This window comes from Bos grunniens, chromosome 5 (genome assembly GCF_055505025.1).
Source record: "Bos grunniens cultivar Pamir isolate PY7600 chromosome 5, Bosgru_T2T1.0, whole genome shotgun sequence".
In the NCBI taxonomy this organism is placed as follows: Eukaryota; Metazoa; Chordata; class Mammalia; order Artiodactyla; family Bovidae; genus Bos; species Bos grunniens.
The window spans coordinates 8584096-8610045 of NC_141169.1; the positions used below are offsets into that span (position 1 = coordinate 8584096).

The 25950-nt window shown below is 39.1% G+C and overlaps 2 long non-coding RNA genes across 4 annotated transcripts in view; both read left to right on the forward strand.

Annotated features, from left to right (window-relative positions):
* The first annotated feature begins 1268 nt into the window (after nucleotides 1–1268).
* On the forward strand, nucleotides 1269–14607 carry LOC147371300 (uncharacterized). The gene is made up of 3 exons (XR_015163432.1): nucleotides 1269–1369; nucleotides 5406–5550; nucleotides 12288–14607. It is a non-coding gene; the product is annotated as an uncharacterized LOC147371300 (long non-coding RNA).
* A 6638-nt stretch (nucleotides 14608–21245) lies between these two features.
* LOC147371301 (uncharacterized) overlaps nucleotides 21246–25950 on the forward strand; it is a 190861-nt gene continuing 186156 nt past the window's right edge. The window contains exon 1 of one of the 3 annotated variants that reach the window (XR_015163433.1): nucleotides 21246–21759. This is a non-coding gene — a long non-coding RNA (uncharacterized LOC147371301). The remainder of the gene's footprint in view (nucleotides 21760–25950) is intronic. The other 2 variants (XR_015163435.1, XR_015163434.1) reach the window with 2 other exon arrangements.

Genomic DNA, 25950 nt, shown 5'->3' on the forward strand with positions numbered 1-25950 from the left:
CTCCAACTCTTTTTGCATTCTATAGTATCTCTCAATAATATTTTGTAGTTTTATGTATAAACTAGTTTTCTGTATTTTCTTTCTTTTACTCTCCTTACTTTAATCTTTTTATTTTTTAAATATAAATTTATTTATTTTAATTGAAGGTTAATTACTTTACAATATTGTATTGGTTTTGCCATACATCAACATGAATCCACCACAGGTATACATGTGTTCCCCATCCTGAACCCCCCTCCCTCCACCCTCCCCATACCATCCCTCTGGGTCATCCCAGTGCACCAGCCCCAAGCATCCAGTATCATACATCTAACCTGGACTGGTGATTCATTTCATATATGATATCATACATGTTTCAGTTCCATTCTCCCATATTATCCCACCTTCACCCTCTCCCACAGAGTCCAAAAGACTGTTCTCTACATCTGTTTCTCTTTTGCTGTCTCACATACAGGGTTATCATTACCATCTTTCTAAATTCCATATATATGCATTAGTATACTATATTGGTGTTTTTCTTTCTGGCTTACTTCACTCTGTATAATAGGCTCCAGTTTCATCCACCTCATTAGAACGGATTCTTTTTAATGGCTGAGTAATACTCCATTGTGTACATGTACTACAGCTTTCTTATCCAAAATCTTATTATATTCTACTAACTTATTTCTCTCCAACTACACTTCTCTTTAGTTTGTCTAATCTGCTGTTAATTCTACCTACTGAATTATTTTGATATTTATTGTGTTCTTTAACTCTTGGTTTTCCATGGTTTCCATAGTAATTCTTCATAGATCCTGGTTATGTGCCAAAATTAACCATATTACCACCCCCCCAATTTTATTAAATATTTTAGTTATAACTATCTCAAAGTCAAAGTCTGATATCTCTAAGATCAGAATCTCCAGTAGACTTTTAAAAGTCTTGACTGTAATAATTCATGTGTCAAATGCAGTGTAATCTATTGCTGTATCAAATTATTTGTGATAGCATGCTGAAAATTATATATGAAAAGTTATAGATACAAATTGGATCTTTTGAAGATCTTATGTTTCTTCATTGAGGATTTCCTCTGGCTGGCCTGTAGCAGGAGTTAGATTTGGAAAAATCACTGAAGCCTATCATAGATTAAATTGTCTTTCTGTCACTGTGAAGACTGTAACTGATTCTCCATTAATTTTTGGTGTAGCCATCTAAGAATCCAACTGAAAAATTGAGAATTTCACCAGGTTCCCTCCTCATTGATAGTCTCTAGTTTTTCTTTTCTTTCCAGGCTTTTGAAACTGCTCAACCTACTCAGTGGCTCATCCATCACTGATGAAAATGTGCTAAATGACAGACTGTCCCTCTGCACTTCTCATCAGGATCTTAGGTATAAATTGGGTGCTCTATTCGCTCTCTCATTTTTTCAAAAAGGTGTTTTAAATGTGTATTATCCATCTTCTCCTGTTGTTACTGGCGAGAGGACTGGTCTGATGCAAACTAGTTCATTATAGCCAGAATTAAAAGTGGTGCTTTTACCTCTTCATTTCAGATTTCAAGGAGTATTTATGTGAGACAGTCTCCATGACTAATCAATGGTTCCTAGACACTCATAGCAATAATATGTAACATATCTCCTTACAAGAAGATGTACATCAAAATGTCCACTATTGGTGATCTGTGTTGTCAATATATCATGCTTTCAGTCATACCCTAGGCATCCCTTCTATGTGATCATATAAATCTCTAGCCACTTTTCCCCTCACATACTGAATTTTATTGTGTTTAAGATAACATCATTTTAAAGAATAAAATTTTATGTATCATAATTTTCTGAAAAGATACTATGAGTTATAATTATCACATCAAAGATATAAAAATGCCTCCTGATTTAAAAAATGCCAATATGTTAATAATATGAAACTGTAGGAAATATAAAACTACATTTAGTTTCATAAAATAGGAAAAAGGTTTTTTTTTTAATTAAACTTGGGATATCAAAATATTGGAAAACAAAGAAATAAAAAATTGCCTGTCATAAAAATCTGATACATAGTGTAGGTTTTATTAATTCAGTCATATTTTTTGCAATCAATGATGAACTAAAAAGCATTATTAGCTAATGAAATTTAAAAAAAAATTAACAATAACCCGGTGTACGAGACAGCAAAAGAGACACTGATGTGTAGAACAGTCTTATGGACTCTGTGGGAGAGGGAGAGGGTGGGAAGATTTGGGAGAATGACATTGAAACATGTAAAATATCATGTAAGAAACGAGATGCCAGTCCAGGTTCGATGCACGATACTGGATGCTTGGGGCTAGTGCACTGGGACGACCCAGAGGGATGGTATGGGGAGGGAGGAGGGAGGAGGGTTCAGGATGGGGAACACATTTATACCTGTGGCGGATTCATTTTGATATTTGGCAGAACTAATACAATTATGTAAAGTTTAAAAATAAAATAAAATTTTTAAAAAAATCAAAAAAAATAGACTAAAAAAATTAATGATAATTAATGTAAAATCTTTGTGTTTTAAAATATATACACAAACATATATTATGGAATAGGGTCCAGGATTTTTTAAACACTACATACTGAAAGTTCTTTTGTGAAGGATATGAGAAATATTGATTACATGTTATGGATCAATTTTGAATCCTTTTAGAGATTCTTTAAAATCATGATCCTTTAATATGTATCAAGTTGTGGCTAGTCAAACATTATTATATCCCCCAGTGAAGGAAAATTTGTCTGAATGAGTGAGGATACTATAAGCATATATATGTGTGTATCATTTTAGTTTCTAATTTTCATTAATTCAACACATGTGTAGTACCAGTGCACCAACCAGTATAATGAATGCTGAAATAGCTGAAATAACAATTCTCACTTTACTACCTGGTGCTGGTGGCAGTTTTTGCTCCCAAGTATTTAACACATGGAACAATCATAGAGTTAATATCTATTCTAGAAAATCATATAATAAAGAGTACTATAGCAAAAAAGAAAAACAAACAAAAATCCAAGATGGTAAAGGTATAATTCCATAGAAGATACTCTAGTTCTCCACTGGGAGGTAACATTCTCTGGGCAAACAAGCTAGGTTTCCAGAGTTCTAATCTCTTGAAGGCAAAGAGATATGAGAAAGCATTGCCTATTTAGTACGAAATTGTTTGATCTGGCTAAAAGATTAGAATGTCTGAGAGTGAGAACTACAAGTTAGCATTAGAGGAATTATCACAAGCCAGCTTAAGTTTTATGACCTTGTCATAAAACAAGGGATTGAGAATTTATCACACAGACTTAGTGAGTCTATTAAAGAAGAGTAGCAAGGGGTGACCATAGATATGATGGGATATGGCAGGCGTTTTCCAAGATGTGCTAATAATAGAATTTGGCCCATGTGGCAGCAGTCTTCTATTCAAGGAAGAATATACTGAAACTGTGACCTCCTTATCATCTTTGGCTTTGTTATAAGAGCTAGCGTGAATTAAGGGCTTCATAAGTGCCAGGTATAGTTCAAAGTGTTTTACGTGTATAAACTCATCTGTTTGGCATAACAATCCAGTGGAGCAGCTCCCATTCTTTCTTATCCCACTTAACAGATAGGACAGGCTGCAGGAAATTATATAAGTTGTCCATATTCACATAATTTGAAAATGTTGAATCTGGCATTCAGTAGACATTAAAACTCCAAAGCTTGAATTCACAGCCTGTCCCTCAACTACACACTTGCTACTCCATGGAAGTACATTAGCTTATCACTTCTGACACATTCACTGACATCTTTTGAAAGTTGTGGGAAATATAAAATTTCAGGCCCTGCCCAGACCTGCATTTTAAAAACATCTGCAGACTATGTACATGAACATGAAAGTTTGAGAAACTTGGCACCTTGCTTCTGCACCCCAAGCTCTTTTTGAAGATCATTCGGGGATAATAGGCCCAAAATGCCATTTATTCCTATGGACTCCGTTTCAGTTTTTCAGTCATAGCCAGAGATTACAACTAAGTAATAAATATCAAGGAATCTGGATGAAAATTGGAAAACTCACTTTGGATATTTGTCTGTACAGTAAAAATGGCTGTCATATCTGCCTTATCTGCTTAAGTAGGAGCACCAGATTTGGAGGTAAAACGCGCTCAAAGATACATCGTGAAAAAAAAATACAGCACTATTGTACTTCCCAAAGGATATGTTAAGTATCGCTGGATTTCAGACAGATCTTTTTAGGTGGTTCACGGACATGATGTTACATAACAATGACTGCGGAACATAGCTCCATTTTCAACTCTCTCTCAATCCTCTGATCAACTCAGACCAAGAACTGTTGACACTCTATTTATCATAACATCTTTCTACCACTGCCCCTTTTAAAAAGATAGAAAACTAGCTTTAGGGCATGCAATAATAATAAAGTGGAATTTTTATAACTGTTTTGGTTTTTTTGCATTTTTATTTATAATCATTTTATATTTATAGTTTTAAAGAATGATGGGTTTGAAACTGCCTTTAAAATAAAAGTTAAGTAAAAATCTATTTTAAGCAAAGAAATGAAGATGCTAATAACATAATTGATACATGGATATAACAAACGCTGTGACGGATGTGTGTCAATCCTGAAGATTACAGATGTTCAGGAAAAACAGTGTTAAAATATTTAGAAAAAAAATCTAAGCATGTAAATCCATGACAGAGTTTATTATCAAAGAGTTTTAAGCAAGTCTAAAAATCATGTCAGTTCACAATGGCTTTTATTTCCCTTTGTCTGGAGCGTGGTGTTAGCTGAATGTCCTGCCAGGAGGGCGAAGGGTCTGGGTCACCCTGTGACTCACCATTCTTCCTTCCAACCGAGACGACACCTGAGTGGAAGAAGAAGCATGATGCGGTCGGTTGAGATAGGAACACATATTTCCTTTTGACAGGAGCACAGATTTTTTTCCCTCTCTGGGAGAATCCCTAAAGACAGTAGCTAGTGGCTACTCAGCTCACCTCCATCACATTCCTGACCTTGTCTTTGTTGGAGGAGGACCAAGAAATTCCGGGATGAGACAAAGAGATAGATACACTATATGAAAGATCCTTATGTAGAAAAGTGCTATACAAATATTGCGGAAGCATAATATTATTTTAAGGAGAAAATTATCTTCCCCATATGTAGGTACCAAATGGAATAAGGGGCTATTTGGACTCTACTCTACAATCTTTTTTTTACATCCAAAACTTATTTAAATAACAACTAACTCCTTCTCAGAGCCACTAAGATCTATAAATCACTATATTTTTTAATGCTAAGTAAAATAAAATTACCTCTAAGTGCTTCAAATCCCAGCAGTGTTTTTAATGAACCAAGCTTGTTTTTAATCAATACTTAAGCTGCAGGGGTTTTATTTATTTATTTTTTTATGTTATTGCTTTTAGATTTCTGTGCTTACAAAGAGAAAATAGCAGATGTCGTGCTTGGAGAAGGGAAGTGACTTTGTTCAGCTAAGTATGACAGATAAACGTGGAAAAAAAATGCCGTTTCCCAATTTTAAAAGAAATCACCATCACGAGGCATCCTCAGGTAAGCACCAGAAAAGGTAGCTTTTGAGCCTGGAGCTTTAGGATGTTTGCAGGAATCTTTTCAGGTTAATATGAGTCAAGTATAATGCATTCCAGAACATTAAACCTGTCTTTAATTGTTAATCTCTTTTATTTGTAGACCATTCTATTTTGTACAAACTCCCTTTACCTCACATTATATCCTTTAAATCTCACAACAGTTCTGACAGGTAGACAGAGTGAGGTTTTATTATACTCATCTCGCAGATGGAAAATTGGAAATTCTAAGATATTAAACAATTAGCCTAAGGTCATGCAAACTGGTAAACGGCAAAGCACAATGGGTACATAATTCATGTAGAGTGTCAAGAGAGAGGATTGTTCTTACTTCATAGCCAAAATGTTCCCAGTGAGTATATTGAAGAGAAGGGGTTCAGTTTCAAATCTAAAAGTAATCAGATGCAAATTAAATTCTTTAAATCCCACATAATCTCTATTAATTTAGTCAAGTAATATTTACTGTGTGCTGACTGCATGCTAGATGTAGTTACGATGCTGAGAATAGGGCAAAATCCAGGACAGTAGCAGTCCCTGAGTTTGAGAAATTTACAGTTCCCTGGTGGCCCAGACAGTAAAAAATCTGACTGCAATGCAGGAGACCTGGGTTCGGTCTCTGGGTTGGGAAGATCCCCTGAAGGAGGGAATGGCAACCCACGCCAGTATCCTTGCCTGGAGAATTAAATGGACAGAGGAGCTAGGAGGGCTATGGTCCAGAGGATCACAAAGAGTTGGACATGACTGAGCAACTTCCACACACATACACACAGTCTAACAAATTATGGTGAAATGGGTTTTTTTTTCACCACTTATATCCAGTTTTCCTGTTAATTAATTTGACATTGTACATTCAAATTTAAAATAAATAAGATTTGACACAACAATTCTACTTTTAAGAATTTATTGTGTGGCCAAGGTGTTAGTATAGGAGGAGCCTGAGCTCAATTCCTCCCATAAGCACACCATAATTACAATTATTTACAGAATAGCTGTATGATAATGACCTAAGGACTAGCAGAAAAGATTTTCCGTAACTAGAAATATAAAGAAGGAACTACAATTAGATAGGTAGGAAGGGCAGGGATGTAATATAGTCAAGACCTACACTTTTAAGTAGGCAACCCACAAATGGGAGGATAGTCATAATTGTTGACGAGACCTCTGAGTGACACTTACAGTTATTTTATTTTATTTTTTTTTTGTGAAGGATTATATATATTCACGGATCTATTAGCCTATGTCCTGCATAGAGAGTCTCGGAATTCCAACAGTTGCCTTTATTTCATCTCATTTCTGCTCCTTTCTGTCCAAGCTAGCAGCAGTTCTGCTTAAATGACTGATTGGATCCATGGGTTGCATGTCTAATCTCTCCAGAAAAAACTTGTACAGTCAGACTTTGGCCCTGGCTCAGATCATACTATCTGAACAGGCTGAAATTTTTCCAAATTACAAAGTTCCTTTTTGCTTAACAGTTCCTTTTAAAATTTATCTGTTGCTCTCACATTTGCTATAAGCAGCAATGAGAAACCAGGTTACATCTTCAACATTTTGCTAGGAAATCTCCTCAACTAATTATCCGAGCTTATTGTCTAAAGTCCCACTTTCTACTCAACAGCAGAAAATAATTCAGCCAAGATTTTTGGCACTTTACAAAAGAATATATATTTTAAAGTATAGCCAAGATGGATTCAATGTATAATTCAATGGATAAATTCCTGGAAATGCACAGTCTCCCATGACTGCATCAGAAAGAAATACATAATATGAACACACCAATTTTAAAAAGTTTGCTCAAACTCATGTCCATTGAATCAGAGATGCTATCCAGCCATCTCATCCTCTGTCATCCCCTTCTCCTGGCTTCAGTCTTTCCCAGCATCAGGGTCTTTTCCAAAGGATCGGCTTTTCACAAGCGGCCAAAGTACTGGAGCTTCAGCTTCAACATCAGTAATTCCAATGAATATTCAGGGATGATTTCCTTTAGGATCGACTGGTTTAACCTCCTTGCAGTCCAAGGGACTCTCAAGAGTCTTCTCCAGCACCACAGTTCAAAAGCATCAGTTCTTCGGTGCTCAGCATTCTCTACGGTCCTTCTCTCACGTACGTACTTGACTATTGGAAAAACCATAGCTTTGACTATATGGAGCTTTGTCAGCAAAGTAATGTCTCTGCTTTTTAAACTCTGTCTAGGTTTGTCAGTGACTCAGTCGTATCAGACTCTCTGCAATCCATGGACTGTAGCCTCCCAGGCTCCTCTGTCCATGGAATGCTCCAGGCAAGAATACTGGAGTGGGGTGCCATTTACTTCTCCAGGGTATCTTCCTGATCTTCCAGGCCTGGGTTTCCTACACTGCAGGTGAATTTTTTACTTTCTGAGCCACAAGAGAAATCATAGCTTTCTTGGTTTGTCATAACTTTCCTTCCAAAGAGCAAATGTATCTTAACGTCATGGCTGAAGTCATTGTCTACAATGATTTTGGAACCCAAGAAAATAAAGTTTGTCACTGTTTCCAGTTTTCCCCCTTCTATTTGCCATGCAGTGATGGGAGTGGACCACCTAATCATTTTTTTGAATGTTGAGTTTTAAGTCAGCTTTTTCACTCTCCTCTTTCACCCGCATCAAGAGGCTCTTCAGTTCCTCTTCATTTTCTGCCATTAGAGTGGTATCATCTGCGTATCTGAGGTTGTTGATATTTCTCCCAGCAATCTTTTTATTTTTTAATTTTATTTTATTTTTAAACTTTACATAATTGTATTAGTTTTGCCAAATATCAAAATGAATCCACCGCAGGTATACATGTGTTCCCCATCCTGAACCCTCCTTCCTCCTCCCTCCCCATACCATCCCTCTGGGTCGTCCCAGTGCACTAGCCCCAAGCATCCAGTATCGTGCATCGAACCTGGACTGGCTCCCAGCAATCTTGATTTCAGCTTGTGATTCATCCAGCCCAGCATTTTGCATGATGTACTCTGAGTATAAGTTAAATAAGCAGGGTGACAATATACAGCCTTGTCATACCCCTTTTCCCAATTTGGAACCAGTCTGTTGTTCCAACGTCCGGTTCTAACTGTTGCTTCTTGACCTGCATACAGGGTCTCAGGAGACAGGTAAGGTGGTCTCTTTAAAACTTTCTACAGCTTTTTGTGATCTACACAGTCAAATGTTTAGTGTAGTCAATGAATCAGAAGTAGATGCTTTTCTGAAATTCGCTTGCTTTCTCTAAGATACAATGAATGCTAGCAGTTAGTGCTGGGAAAACTGGATAGCTAAATGCAAAAGAATCAAACTGGACTAGTTTCTTATGCCATATGCAAAAATAAACTCAAACTGAATTAAGGACTTAAATGTAAGACCTGAAACCACAGAAAAGTGAAAGTGTAAGTGTCCAACTCTTTGCGACCCACAGACTGGAGCCCACCAGGCTCCTCTGTCCATGGGATTCTCCAGGCAAGAATACTGGAGTGGGTCGCCATTTCCTTCTCCAGGGGATCTTCCCAATCCAGGGATGGAACCTGGGTCTCCCGCATTGCAGGCAGATTCTTTACTGCTGAGCCACCAGGGAAGAACTCTTGAAGAAAATCTAGGCAATATGCTCTTTGACATTGCTCTCAGCAATATTTTTTGGCTCTGTCTCCTCAGGCAAGGGAAATAAAAGCAAAAATAAGCAAATGGGACTACATCAAATTTAAAAAACTTTTTCATAGTGAAGGGAACTATCAACAAAACAAAAAGTTCTCCTGCTGAATGGGAGAAGATATTTGCAAATGAGGTGTCTAATAAGAAATATTTAAAATATAAAGATAACATATAACTCGAAATCAGAGAAACAAAAACTTGGTAATTCCTTCAACTTCAAAATATTCTCTTCTTATGGTTAGTTTCTTGCTATCAAAATTTGCTAAAAGCAATAAAAAGTACAGCTTCTTTGTCAACCACTCTCAGAACCATGGAAAAACCTATGTGAAGAATGTTGATTGAGTGTTTAATTTATATTTCTTTTCAGGTAGAATTTTCCCATAGACAAGCGATTATTCCTCCTTAACTCCATCTAAGTTTCTTCCAGTTTCTAAAACCTGATCTTAACTTACACAATAAAAAAATGCCAGCTTTGCCTTATCTGAGATGAATGCAGAAAAAAAGATAATCTATTTATTTAATACTTTGATTTATATGATTCAGATTTCCTGAATATTTTCTTCCCCCTTTGGGAGCCTTTGGGTTTGGAAAAGTAGTTCCAAACTTCTACTCAGTAGAGGCTTCTGTAAATTCTCGTGTATTGTGTTTAGATTGTGAAAGGTGAAGCCTGCATCATTCTTTATATAAATGAACAGATTCTCTTACTGACATGGTACAATACATCACCAGAGATTATCTACTATATCTATGTTGGGAAATGGGGGGCGGTGTAAATAAAATTAGAGAAGTGATAACTTCGGACTCCCAACCTCAGGACTTTGGACAGTGAACTGTTTACTCTCTGTGTTGAAAAGAGTCACGGTATACTGAAGGGAAATAAATGCGTGGTCTGAATTGCCAACTCCTCATCCAGGCAGTGGCACACATTTTGCAATTTTGACTTGGTCCAAAAGGTCTATGTTTTGTGGTTGACTTCTCCATTCATTATGGGCGCTTTAAACGGGAACCAGCAATCATTATTTGCTTTGATCAGAGCCATGTAATTATCGTATTAGAATGACATTACTAACACTTTATTGGCTACTGGAGCTATGAGGAGGAGGACACTGAAGTCCAGCACAAGCTCACTGGCAGAATGCTAAACTCCATCAGTGGTATCTGCCATCTGCAAAAATAGCCCACATTTGCCCTCTGTTGAAGTTGCCAATTGGCACTCTACATTCTGGAAAGTTACACCAACCAGGCTTCTCTGGCTGGTGTATAAGAGGAATCCTTAAGAATGAAGATACTAGTGAGAATTTTTATTTAAGGAAGAAAACAAGAGGCAATTTGCTGTGGTAAGAGAAGACTCTAACCTAGGTACTTTTAATCTGTGTGACTTGCACAAGTTATTATAATTCTCTGTATTATTATTTCTTCACTGGTAAATGGGATTGTGCTTGTCTTTCCTCAAAACGTTGTTACAAAGGCATTTTCCAAGGTTTTACTCTGAATCAAGTACTTTGCTATACATTGTATCTAGTTGAAAGTGAATAAACTAAGTCCTAATAGATAAATTCTAGTGGATAATCTAGTTCTAATGGATTAAAAGTTTAGTGATATAGTGGGTTTTACTGACATAGCAAGGGTGGCAGATGGCCTTTTACCATTAGGCCAGATGTGTTACTCCTTGAGACTTGTGGTCAAAATATTACATTAATATCATCTCCGTAAACCTGGTGGCTTAGATGGTAAAGAATCTGCCTGCAGTGCAGGAGACCTGGGTTCAGTGCTTGGGTTGGGAGGATCCCCTGGAGGAGGAAATGGCAACCCACTCCAGTATTCTTGCCTGGTAAATGCCATGGACAGAGGACCCTGGTGGGCTACAGGCCATGGGGTCGCAAACAGTCAGACAAAACTTGGTGACTAACACTTTGACTTTCACAATAATGAGCACACTGGTTCTAGATCTTGGTTACCAAGGATTCTTGAAGAAATGGTCAAATCTAGAACGTGGTCAATAAACATACAAGTTGAGCCTGGAGCATCTTTAATTTCAGAAGCAGTACTACCACAGATGGAATGTATGATACAGGAGCCAGCTAAAGAGCTCCCAGTAGCCAGAGCTGGAGCAATTTGATCAGCCCATTCTGGATTTTCATCCAAATCATTAATTAATATGTATGAGTTCATACTTATGTAAATAAATGAATAAATAAATAAATGGGGAATAGACAAATCTCTCACATAGGAAAATCTGAATAATCTATGTAGATATCTTGTCCTGAAGGAAGTGGATTATAACTCCCCATTCCCTAAGTGTGACCTGTACACAGGGACTTCATCCCAAAGAGGCAGTGTGGAAAGAGGGGAAAAGAGCCATTCTACCATAGAGAAGCCTGACAAACAACACCTCAGTCAGGTGATCAAGACTAATGTCAACAGTGATGTATTGACAGTACACACCCTTGATGAACTCTGATGACAATGGTCTCTAAAAAATATTACCTCTCTGGTCTTTCTCCCCAAAACCCATAGCCAAGGTCAGATAAATCTCAATGAAGTCATGTGTTATGAAAAAATCTGGCAGTACTCTTCAAAATTACCCAGGCCATCAAAAATAAGGAAAGTCCGAGAAACTGTGACAATCAAGAAGAAGTTAAGGAGACATCTTAACTACATATAATGTGCGTCCTGGGTGGAACCCTGAAGCTACAAGAAGGCGTTTGGGAACAACTAAGGAAATCTGAAAAAAATGGAGAGTTTAGTTATTAAGAACCTATCATTATTTATTCATTAATTATAAGAAATGTATCATACTAATGTTCCTAATGGGGAAACTGAGGGTGAGGTATATGGAAATGCTTTGTACCATCTTTGCAATTTTTCTGTCATCCAAAACTATCCTAAAATTAAAATTTATTTTAAAATCATATTAATAGGAATGTATCTTCCCCATGGGGATATAACAGAGTTCTTCACAATAAAATGAGAAAAACCAATGAAAGCCAGGACTAAAGTCAATAATTCTCATCCCTAAAAGCTAGACCAGAATTCATTCACTGCTTTCTCTCTTTCTCTTACAGAACAAAGCAAGACTGAGAAATGAATGCCTGTTTCTGTCTTCACATATAATTTGCTGGGGGATTTTTGCAGAAGCTAAGGCCTATTGCTGGTGATTTGTTATGTAAGTGAATACTGAAACATCTCTGGTCAATATCATTTGGGTAACAAAAGATATACGTCTTTGGTCAGTAAGTGGTCAATAAGAGATGGCAGAAATTATGTGTGAATATTTACCTAACACTTGAAATCAAAAATTTTAAGGCAATAGGAAGTAGGACCTGATTAATTTTCTATAGAAATGTATCATAACATCTAAGAAGAAAATGAGGGTTAGAGAGATCTTTTGAAAGTAAAGGGCAGAGACAGAATAAGCAACACACCCAAATGACAATCCAGGATAAAGGAGGGAGTGAGGCAGTGGGGTCTAGCTCAGGGTGTGGAGTAATATCCTACACCCCTCCTCTTGCTAAACCTCTACAGCTTAGGTAAATTGCTTATGTCTTTGAGTAAAAAAAAAGCATAAAACTTCATTGGAGTCCTGTGTGTGTTCAGTCAGGTTGCAGTGACCCTTGAAGTGATAAACTTGCCCACCAAAAACTTACGTAATGTTTACGTAATGGACATCACAGGCTACTGGTTGCTCATGACTTGCCTCTGCTTAAGATGATGCAACTTAAGGTGTTGCAAGTTTGATTGCTCATCCTCCAAGGATGCTTAAGGACACTTTGTGGGTCAGAAAATAACTTCTCAGACAGTTTCCTCTCAGAAGAAAAAAAAAAAAAACAAGAATATTTAAATGATACTTTGTCCTTTATTAATAGTTCAAGTAGGTCCTTGGTTATTTAAATGGCATCATGTACTTATCACCCTGATGGTAAAATTGAGCTGAATAGAAAGAAAGCAGGGCATACCCACAATCCTTCTACATCCCCAAGGACACAGAAACCCTTGGAGGTGCAAGCAGTCACCCTCAGAATGGCATGGGGCTGAGTCAGCTCTCCTGCCCAGCAGTCAGGCAGCAGGACTTGGCTTGTACGTGGCAGCTGGGAAAGAAATATAGATGTTCAAGTTTTACATGATGTGTTGAGTTTCCCCTCTGACTCAGAAACTTGGGTGTCCCTTTTGTCCCTTTTTTGTTTGATTCTTTTAGTTTGCAAAGAAAAGGGATACATAAAGGAGGTTTATTATACGAACATGCAGGAGGAAATAGCAGCTAGAACTTGTGAAAGGCAGCAATTGCCTTTAAGGCAGGCCTTACAGAGACTGGTTTGACATTTGGAAGCTGGAAGATTATTCAGAGGAACTCACTGATTCCTCAGAAATAGGCTTTTTTTTTTTTTCCCCCAAAGTATACTAGTGTTCTATGATTTGGGTGACTTTCTTCTGTTCTCCCCATCTCTCTGCCTCTAATATTTTGGGGTCTATGATTACTTTTTCACTATTCATCACACTGCTGCTAACTGCTGCTAAGTTGCTTCAGTCATGTCTGACTCTGTGCAACCCCAGAGATGGCAGCCCATCAGGCTCCCCCGTCCCTGGGATTCTCCAGGCAAGAACACTGGAGTGGGTTGCCATTTCCTTCTTCAATGCATGAAAACGAAAAGTGAAAGTGAAGTCACTCAGTCGTGTCCAACTCTTCGTGACCCCATGGACTGCAGCCTACCAGGCTTCTCCGTCCATGGGATTTGCCCGGCAAGAGTACTGGAGTGGGTTGCTATTGCCTTCTCCAATTCATCACACTAGCCGATTTTTTTCATAACATGTGCTTTCTCAAGGTTTTTGCAACCATTATCTGAATCTCTCTGCATGCCTTAGAGTTACAGGAGAATCTGGTTCACTTGGAAATTCACCATCTTGTTCACGGAATGCCCACTGGGCAGGGCTTTTTGTCACAGGAGACCGGTGACCATCCTATATTTTGGTAAAGTCAAGGGGCATAGACAACATGCTTGTGGAAAACTGGACAGTGAGCACTAGCTGTTCAATATAATTCAGCTGAAGAAATCCTAGATTGATGCCTGCCCCTCAGAGAATACTTAAAGATGCTCAGTGCGTCAGAAAATGAAGGAGCCTGTTAGGTGCAGTTAACTTTGGTCAAAGGGGAGGGCAGAACTGTCCATGGTCCTGGATGCCACTGTCCCAAGCAGAAGGCAGCAGTGGACATGTATATTTTCCTCAGGATGGCCTGTGTGCATAGCAGGCACTTGGGTTCTTTTTTTTTTTCTTTCTTTCTTTCTTTCTTCTTCCATTCCTCCTAGACTAGAAATAATTCAAGAATGCAATAATGAAATGTTTATAAAGTTTACTAAGAATAAGGACCAAACTCTGCTTAGAACAGGATTTTGTGGTACATGTACGAGGAAGCTTCAGTTCAGTTCAGTGCAATCACTCAGTCGCGTCCGACTCTTTGCGACCCCATGGACTGCAGCATGCCAGGCCTCCCTGTCCATCACCAGCTCCCAGAGTTTACCCAAACTCATGTCCATTGAGTTGGTGATGCCATCCAACCATCTCATCCTCTGTTGTCCCCTTCTCCTCCCACTTCAATCTTTCCCATCATCAGGGTCTTTTCAAATGAACCAGTTCTTTGCACCAGGTGGCCAAAGTATTGAAGTTTCAGCTTCAGCATCAGTCCTTCCAATGAATATTCAGGACTGATTTCCTTTAGGATGGACTGGTTGGATCTCCTTGCTGTCCAAGGGACACTCAAGAGTCTTCAGCACCACAGTTCAAAAGCACCCATTCTTCGGCACTCAGCTTTATTTTAGTCCAACTTGAGAGGCTATACGTGACTACTGGAAAAGCCATAGCTTTGACTAGATGGATCTTTGGTGGCAAAATGACCACATATACTATGGAAATGAAAGTTAACAGTCTCAGGACCCTCTTGACTAGTGAGACTAGTATGGCTGGGAAGAGGCACCCAGTGAGAGGTAAGTGATTTTCTTTCTTCTTCTTCTTCTTTTTTTTTTTTTATTTTAACTTCTTTTTCCTAAGTCAAGTTGCATTCCTTTCATTCACGTTCTTTTTTTTTTGGCACTAGCAGTTAGCAGTTTATCAGGAGAAGGCAATGGCACCCCACTCCAGAACTCTTCCATGGACGGAGGAGCCTGGTGGGCTGTAGTCCATGGGGTTGCTAAGAGTTGGACATGACTGAGCGTCTTCACTTTCACTTTTCACTTGCATGCATTGGAGAAGGAATGGAACCCACTCCAGTGTTCTTGCCTGGAGAATCCCAGGGACAGAGGAGCCTGGTGGGCTGCAGTCCATGGGGTCGCACAGAGTTAGACACGACTGAGTGACTTCACTTTCACTCTTCACGTTCATGCATTGGAGAAGGAAATGGCAACCCACTCCAGTGTTCTTGCCTGGAGAATCCCAGGGACAGGGGAGCCTGGTGGGCTGCCGTCCATGGGGTTGCACAGAGTCAGACACAACTGAAGTGACTTAGCAGCAGCAGCAGCAGTTTATCAGTGGTCTCCCTTACCTCTGAGATAGTTTCCCTGCAAATTGTTAAAGATTCTAAACAGAGCTCTGTGGTTTATTTCTATCATTTAATTTCAATAATTAGTATATTACTTTTTTGTAATTGCAATTTTAGAATTTTAGGTCCTTCTTTCAATAAGAGTTTGATTGACCCTGTTTGCATATGTGACTAATACTGTTTGGTGTGCACTGAGAGTATTTCTTAATGTTTTAATTAAAAACCATGCAAATAATTTTCATCCACTATTATATATAATAAATATTGGTATTAGATTAAACTGTGTTGTGCAAACATGCCTTCAAAAGAAATTCCCTGTAATAGAGATTGGTTTCTCACAGAATTTATGTCAAAGAATACAGTAGTCAAATCTGAAATTGAAAAAACTCACCAAAAGTCAAAAGTTGTAGTTTCCTACCAAATCTTTCTAAATTATACTTTGTAAAATAATGCATAAAATTTAAAGACAAATGAGATATTATAACATTCGATAGGCATGTATCTCAAAAAAATACTAAGTAAAAATAAGTAAGAGTGAGATACAAAAAAAAATTCTGTAGATATTCAAGGTACTTTGGACAACTTTTCGTTATTTTTCATAGGTAAAATTCTAATACTAAGAATATAGCTTCATATTTTTGTAATGTAAAAAAGTTATACTTGTAAATTATGCCTATAATGATATTACTATGGAGACATGAATCTCTTCTTTTTCTTTCTCTTTATATTCTATTTCACCACTGCTTGAAGATAATAAAGACCCCAGGCACCGCAGTATTTACTAACCTGTTTCTTTTAAGTGTGGAATTGGAAACAGTTCCAATTCCAGTTTGAGATGAATATACATACACATATCAAATCCAGCAAGTGTTTCACATATGAATTTACTTGTGATTGTTAACTGAAAGTTGATAATAATTGCTTTCACTGTTATTGTTAAAGTTGAGCACTTGAAGCCCTATTAACAATCTCATATTGAACATAAGGGTATTTTTCAGTCTTGATGGATGTGTTTCATGTTTTAGCTAGACAGAACACTTAAATGCAGACAATTTAAATGGATGAGCTGTTTGAATACTTTCCTTTCTAAAACTATATTCCTTCTAAAGCTCTTTCTACTGCTGCTGCTAAGTCACTTCAGTCGTGTCCAACTCTGTGCAACCCCATAGACGGCAGCCCACCAGGCCCTGCCGTCCCTGGGATTCTCCAGGCAAGAACACTGGAGTGGGTTGCCATTTCCTCCTCTAACACATACAAGTGAAAAATGAAAGTGAAGTCGCTCAGTCCTGTCTGACTCCTAGCAAACCAACTGGACTGCAGCCTACCAGGCTCCTCCTTCCATGGGATTTTCCAGGCAAGAGTGCTGGAGTGGGTTCCTTTTTAATCTCTGACAGCTAGTAGTTACTTTGTATCCCTAAGCACTTAACCAAGGGTAGAAACCATTCTAGGCTTAACTTCACACAAGTTCTGGTTTAGGAAACTGCTGCCAAGTGGGACCAATTCCCTCTTGGTGATTACATTTGTGTCCCCCTCTCTGTTCTCAGTGGACCAGCCTAGCTCAGGTCTTTACAGCCTTTTTCCTTGGAGTTTCAGTAGCCTTCTGGATGAACTGTGCACACTGTCTTACTCATGGCTGCCAAATAATGTTGTTCAAAACACATTTCCTGATCATGTCAATTTCATATACATGAAATTAAAATGACTACTAAACAGTAGTCATTAAATTAATGTAGTCATTTAATTAAATTCAATGACTACTTAATGGTTTAAAAGATTAAAGTATTTACTAAGTTCAGGAATTGAGCAGAGCCCTGCTAATACAAAGATGAATAAAACAGCATTCTTGTCTATAGATATTTACAGATTTCTAGGGAAAAATTATATATATTATTTACTAAGTGGAATTTACTAGAAATTAAGTGCATAAATTTATAGCCCTATTGACATTGATAAGAATACCAGACCACATGACCTGCCTTTTGAGGAATCTGTATGCAGGTCAGGAAGCAACAGTTAGAACTGGACATGGAACAACAGACTGGTTCCAAATAAGAAAAGGAGTACATCAAGGCTGTATATTGTCACCCTGAATATTTAACTTATACGCAGAGTACATCAGGAGAAATGCTGGACTGGAAGAAACACAAGCTGGAATCAAGATTGCCAGGAGAAATATCAATAACCTCAGATATGCAGATGACACCACGCTTATGGCAGAAAGTGAAGAGGAACTCAAAAGCCTCTTGATGAAAGTGAAAGAGGAGAGTGGAAAAGTTGGCTTAAAGCTCAACATTCAGAAAACAAAGATCATGGCATCCAGTCCCATCACTTCATGGGAAATAGATGGGGAAACAGTGGAAACAGTGTTAGACTTTATTTTTTTGGGCTTCAAAATCACTGCAGATGGTGACTACAGCCATGAAATTAAAAGACACTTACTCCTTGGAAGGAAAGTTATGTCCAACCTAGATAGCATATTGAAAAGCAGAGACATTATGTTGCCATCAAAGGTCCATCTAGTCAAGGCTATGGTTTTTCCAGTGGTCATGTATGGATGTGAGAGTTGGACTGTGAAGAAGGCTGAGGGCCGAAGAATTGATGCTTTTAAGTGTGGTGCTGGAGAAGACTCTTGAGAGTCCCTTGGACTGCAAGGAGATCCAACCAGTCCATTCTGAAGGAGATCAGCCCCGGGATTTCTTTGGAAGGAATGATGCTGAAGCTGAAACTCCAGTACTTTGGCCGCCTCATGCAAAGAGTTGACTCATTGGAAAAGACTCTGATGCTGGGAGGGATTGGTGGCAGGAAGAGAAGGGGACGCCAGAGGATGAGATGGCTGGATGGCATCACTGACTCGATGGACGTGAGTCTGAGTGAACTCCGAGAGTTGGTGATGGACAAGGAGGCCTGGTGTGCTGCGATTCATGGGGTTGCAAAGAGTCGGACATGACTGAGCAACTGAACCGAACTGATTGACAACTCAATATGCATATTTAAATACACATGTGTTATAGAATCACACAGATAGGTCTCGGATATGTCAGTTCAGTCACTCAGTCATGTCCGACTCTTTGTGACCTCATGGACTGCAGCACACCAGGCCTCCCTGTCCATCAACAACTCCTGGAGTTTACTCAAACTTATGTCCATTGAGTCGGTGATGCCACCCAGCCATCTCATCCTCTGTTGTCCCCTTCTCCTCTCACCTTCAATCTTTCCCAGCATCAGGGCCTTTTCAAATGAGTCAGTTCTTTGAAGCAGGTGGCCAAAGTATTAGAGTTACAGCTTCAACAATGAATATTCAGGACTGATTTACTTTAGGATGGACTGGTTGCATCTCCCTGCAGTCCAAGAGACTCTCAAGAGTCTTCTCCAACACCACAGTTCAAAAGCATAGATTCTTCAGTGTTCAGCTTTCTTTATAGTCTGACTCTCACATCCATCCATGACTACTGGAAAAACCATAGCTTTGACTAGACAGACCTTTGTTGGCAAAGTAACGTTTCTGCTTTTTAATAAGCTGTCTAGTTTGGTCATAACTTTTATTCCAAGGAGCAAGTGTCTTTTAATTTCATGGCTGCAGTCACCATCTACAGTGATTTTGGAGCCCCCCAAAATAAAGTCAGCCACCGTTTCCACTGTTTCCCCATCTGTTTTCCATGAAGTGATGGCACCTTATGCCATGATCTTTGTTTTCTGAATGTTGAGCTTTAAGCCAACTTTTTCACTCTCCTCTTTCACTTTCATCAAGAGGCTCTTTAGAGAAATGTCTATTTAGTTCTTTGGCCCATTTTTTGATTGGGTCATTTATTTTTCTGGAGTTGAGCTGTAGGAGTTGCTTGTATATTTTTGAGATTAGTTGTTTGTCAGTTGCTTCATTTGCTATTATTTTCTCCCATTCTGAAGGCTGTCTTTTCACCTTGCTAATAGTTTCCTTTGATGTGCAGAAGCTTTTAAGGTTAATTAGGTCCCATTTGTTTATTTTTGCTTTTATTTCCAATATTGTGGGAGGTGGGTCATAGAGGATCCTGCTGTGATGTATGTCAGAGAGTGTTTTGCCTATGTTCTCCTCTAGGAGTTTTATAGTTTCTGGTCTTACGTTTAGATCTTTAATCCATTTTGAGTTTATTTTTGTGTATGGTGTTAGAAAGTGGTCTAGTTTCATTCTTTTACAAGTGGTTGACCAGATTTCCCAGCACCACTTGTTAAAGAGATTGTCTTTAATCCATTGTATATTCTTGCCTTCTTTGTCAAAGATAAGGTGTCCATATGTGCGTGGATTTATCTCTGGGCTTTCTATTTTGTTCCATTGATCTATATTTCTGTCTTTGTGCCAGTACCAGGAAACCAGAAGGGAAAGAGACACGTGTACCCCAATGTTCATCGCAGCACTGTTTATAATAGCCAGGACATGGAAGCAACCTAGATGTCCATCAGCAGATGAATGGATAAGAAAGCTATGGTACATATACACAATGGAGTATTACTCAGCCATTAAAAAGAAAACATTTGAATCAGTTCTAATGAGGTGGATGAAACTGGAGCCTATTATACAGAGTGAAGTAAGCCAGAAGGAAAAACACCAATACAGTATAATAACGCATATATATGGAATTTAGAAAGATGGTAACAATAACCCTGTGTACGAGACAGCAAAAAGAGACACTGATGTATAGAACAGTCTTATGGACTCTATGGGAGAGGGAGAGGGTGGGAAGATTTGGGAGAATGGCATTGAAACATGTAAAATATCATGTATGAAACGAGATGCCAGTCCAGGTTTGATGCATGATACTGGATGCTTGGGGCTAGTGCACTGGGACGACCCAGAGGGATGGTATGGGGAGGGAGGAGGGAGGGGCATTCAGGATGGGGAACACATGTATACCTGTGGCGGATTCATTTTGATATTTGGCAAAACTAATACAATTATGTAAAGTTTAAAAATAAAATAAAATTTAAAAAAAGAAAAAAAAAAAGAGGCTCTTTAGTTCTTCTTCACTTTCTGCCATAAGGGTGGTGTCATCTGCATATCTGAGGTTATTGATATTTCTCCCGGCAATCTTGATTCCAGTTTGTGCTTCTTCCAGCCCTGCGTTTTTCATGATATACTCTGCATATAAGTTAAATAAGCAGGGTGACAATATACAGCCTTGACATACTCCTTTTCCTATTTGGAACCAGTCTGTTGCTCCATGTCCAGTTCTAACTGTTGCTTCCTGACCTGCACACAGGTTTCTCAAGAGGCAGGTCAGGTGGTCTGATATTCCCATCTCTTGAAGAATTTTCCACAGTTTATTGTGATCCACATAGTCAAAGGCTTTGGCATAGTCAATAAAGCAGAAATAGATGTTCCTCTGGAACTCTCTTGCTTTTTTGATGATCCAGCAGATGTTGGCAATTTGATCTCTGGTTCCTCTGCCTTTTCTAAAACCAGCTTGAAGATGTGAAAGTTCACGGTTGATGTATTGCTGAAGCCTAGCTTGGAGAATTTTGAGCATTACTTTACTAGTGTGTGAGATGAGTGCAATTGTGCGGTAGTTTGAGCATTGTTTGGCATTGCCTTTCTTTGGGATTGGAATGAAAAGTGACCTTTTCCAGTCCTGTGGCCAGTAAAGATTCAAATCTCCTTAAAAGCACAGAGCGTAGAGCACGCCCTCTCCATCAGGCCAGCTGGGCCTGATGTCCTAGGGCCCTTGTCGGGTGCAGACTGCGCATGTGCCGCAGCTGACATCGTTCAGGCCCTCGGGGTCCGTCCGGATTCCGGGCTGTGTAGGAAGAGGACCTGCCACCGGCAAGAGAGCAAGGTGGGCTCTGTAAGCCACACTTGGCTACCAGGGTCCAATGTCTTTTAAAAAGAGAGAAAGATTTCAAGAGAGCTTCCGTGTACCTTCTATCATGTGAGGACACGCTGAGAAGACGGCCGGTTGTTGAACCAGGAACCTGCTCTCTCCAGACGCTGAATCGGTTTATTCCTTGTTTTTGGACTTCTTGGCCTTCGGAAATGTGAGGTAGTCTTTTCTTTTCTTTCTTTATATTTTTTTGCTTACTGGTCATCCAGTATATGGTGTTTTTGTTACAGCAGTCCGAGGTAATGAGACAGGCCCTGTGAAGGGAGGGTACATGCTCTTGCATGTTGCCTGAGTGTGCAGGCAGTCACTGAGGTGACCTTCATCCTGTCTGGTCCCCTCTCATCTCTGATAGAACATGCTTTGTTCACATCTACATGGCCATTGCAAATGTGGTTCCGCCTTCCTCCAGTTTCTGTTTGTTACTTCAAATTCTGGAACCTCTTCAAATGGTCTTTCTTAAGTGTTTTGTTTATATTTAATTTTTTTCCCCTTAACATGACTGCTGAGTGTTCATAAGTCAACACTAACTGGCTCCTTTTTTACCTTGCTTTCCATGTCCACAGTGATCACCGAATAGCCTAGTCACTGTTCATAGAAGGGGGTTGGGGGGCAGAGCAGTGCATGAGGGAAGAAACAGGGCCAAGCAGAGGGCAATAGAGGGGACTAACAAGGGGGAACATCTACTGTTTCAGAAGTATTCTACCCCTTATGACGCACGCGGTAGACGTTAGAGATATAACTATATGCTGACCCTGGGGTGGTAGTGGTAAAGAGCCTGTGTGCCAGTGGAGGAGACACAGAGACACTGGCTCTGTCCCTGGATTAGGAAGATCCCTGGAGGAAGCCATGGCACCCCACTCCAGGATTCTTGCCTGGAGAATCCCATGGACAGAGGAGCCTGGCGGCTACAGTTCATGGGGTCGTAGAGAGTCAGAGACGATTGACTTGACTTAGCACCTGTGCTGCGACAGGAATCATAACACACTCGTGTTGCTTACACCACTTTTCAGATCCCATGGGCATGAGTAGCATGTGCAGAAATGCAGGGAGACCCTCGGGATATACAATAATGGCAAACATTAACAGTAGTTAGGTTTTTTCATCTAATTACATTGAACTCATGCTATTCGTTTGGGGCTGATATTCTAGACAGTATTTAAAAAACGTTTTTCAGAAAACCATAATCCGATATGGAAATCTAGCATTTCACTTTAAAATCAATATCCACTCTGGTATATTATAATAGACTTGCCAGTTAAGTATGAGCAGAACTCTAAGATTTTGATGCTCTATGTTGCTGTCTAATCACCTACCTAAAATAGATAATGATGGTAATTGATAATTCTTTTACTTATTGAGTGTTTATTTTGTTGTGATTATAAATGAAAACTTTAATATGAATTATCTTACTCAGTCCTCCCCAAGCATAATATGATATGCATGCTCAGTCGTGTCCAACTCTTTGCCAACCTGTGGACTGTAGCTCTCCAGGCTCCTCTGTCCATGGAATTTCCCAGGCAAAAATACTAGAGTGGGTTGTCATTCCCTTGTCCACGGAATCTTGCTGACCGAGGGATCAAGCCTGCGTCTCTTGCATTAGCAGGCAGATTCTTTACCACTGTGCCACCTGGGAAGGCCTGTAATATGATATACTTGAGTTTAATATATCCCTTTTGGAAATGAAGAATTAAACCTTAGAGAGGTATAAAACTTATCCAGAATTACACAGTTAATTGTTTGAGTCTTCCCTGAGACTCTGGCACATATGTCAGGTTTTGGGGGGACAGAGTAGGGACAAATGGAAAGGAGTATGATAAAGTAAACCTGTGTCGCACGCTTTCTTTATCCCCACACTGGCATAATAGTGGTATGTATCTCATAGAGTTTTGCATATTAAGAATAAGTAATGTACCTAAAGCATTTAACATGTTGACTACACCTACAAAAAGCAATACATGCTCTTCTGTCCATGGGATTTCCCAGGCAAGAATACTGGAGTGGGTAGCCATTCCCTTCTCCAGATGATCTATCCAACTCAGGGTCAAACCCCGTCTCCTGGTTGCAGGCAGTTGCTTTACCCTCTGAGCCACCAGGGAATCCCCAACAAATGCTAATTATTATTCTTATTAAAATTTTCATGAAATGAGTTAGAGGTAACTATATTTGGAATAATAGATGTACAAAGGTTTTATTTAAATATAAATAATGTGGTGTAAACAGCACTGAGGCATCACAAGTGGCATCTTACCAGTGACTAGCTATGGGACAGACTATGGTGCCACTGATGGGAGTATCCCTTGACTGTCTCTCTACTTTTGAATAATTTTTGTTATCTCTTTCTTTTCTTCATATACTCTATGGTCCTCCTTACCACCTCCCTCTCATATCTTGCTCCATACTTCTTCAAATGGTCCAGCAATTTTCCTTTATGTTTTTCTATGTCATTTACCTACCAGGTTGTTAACAATTGGCTACAATGTTGCACTTAGGAGCCTGCCTGAGAGTTGTTTTTCTCATATAGGTCCTTAGGGATTGACCTCTCCCACCAAAATGTTAATTGAGCAAGACTGTATTTAGCAGGCTAAGATGAAAATATGTAGGAACACTCTCCTGCACTTAAAATCATGAGAATTCAGGATGAAAATTTTAATTTACTTGTGGGGAAATTGTTTTTCACTGTGGAGTCACTTTTCTCAAAATTATATTTATGTAAAGATATGTTTCATAATGATAATGACATATTTTGCTAGTCGATATATTTTACGATGTCACTTCCTGAGATCGGGCTCCAGCTCTTGTCCTTGTGTTTCCAGTGCCTAGCACATAGTAGGTGCTTAAAATTGTTGAAAGAATAGGGACATAATTAACAATAACTAGTTGTTTAGTTCAGTACAGTCACTCAGTCGTGTCCGACTCTTTGCGACCCCATGAATCGCAGCACGTCAGGCCTCCCTGTCCATCACCAACTCCCGGAGTTTACCCAGACTCACGTCCATCGAGTCAGTGATGCCATCCAGCCATGTCATCCTCTGTCGTCCCCTTCTCCTCCTGCCACCAATCCCTCCCAGCATCAGAGTCTTTTCCAATGAGTCAACTCTTCGCATGAGGTGGCCAAAGTACTGGAGTTTCAGCTTTAGCATCAGTCCTTCCAAAGAAATCCCAGGGCTGATCTCCTTTAGAATGGACTGGTTAGATCTCCTTGCAGTCCAAGGGACTCTCAAGAGTCTTCTCCAACACCACAGTTCAAAAGCATCAATTCTTCAGTGCTCAGCTGTCTTCACAGTCCAACTCTCACATCCATACATGACCACAGGAAAAACCATAGTCTTGACCAGATGGACCTTTGTTGGCAAAGTAATGCCTCTGCTTTTGAATATGCTATCTAGGTTGGTCATAACTTTCTTGCCAAGGAGTAAGCGTCTTTTAATTTCATGGCTGCAATCACCATCTGCAGTGATTTTGGAGCCCCCCAAAATAAAGTCTGACACTGTTTCCACTGTTTCCCCATCTATTTCCCATGAAGTGTAAGTATAATTATAGTAATAATTATGATGTGTGAACCTGTACTCCTTTTTTGGACAATATACCCATTGACAGTGTTTCAGCTCAGGTCTCATTGATTCTGGGAGACATATGTACAGAAACACATACACACTGCACAAACACAGCCCACATCTAATTAAATCAATAATTGAAATATTTGCTTCACTCTGGAAGCCTAACATTGATGATGCTATGCATAAATCTATGTGACTTTCTAAAGAAGCCCAATGATGCTTTTTCAGAACTGCTTTACTCCCTAAAAATGTCCTAGGGATAAAGCCTTAGTAGACTTTTTTTTTTTTTTCTATTTGCAGGCATGTTTTAACTGGCCTACTTGAAATACTGTTATGAGGCTTAGGGAATCCACGGTTATTATCTGTGAACTTCATGTTTATATCTTTGGTTATAGCGGAAAGACTTTAAAATTTGACTTATAAAGAAAGACTTCTGAAAAACAGATGATTAATATTTTTTTACAAAAACAAGGATCAAATCGAGAAGCAAAGGAATTCATTACCCTTAGTAAAATAAAACGACTAATGTGCAAATATGGGAAAGGTCATTGTATTTGATGCTCGCATTATGCATAAAGAGATGAGACTTCTTTTGAAGTGTTTATTATGGTGATTTGCCATGGGACTGAGTTTTGAAATCAATGCATGCAATTAAAATGCAAAGTGTCTGAGTCCTGTGGTAACACACTAGTGGCTTAATACAACCTAGGACACACACACTTGGTTATTTGTGACCATACTTTTTGTTTAGAGAAGAAAAGGAATTAGCCATCTATGGCCAAGATGAGTAACT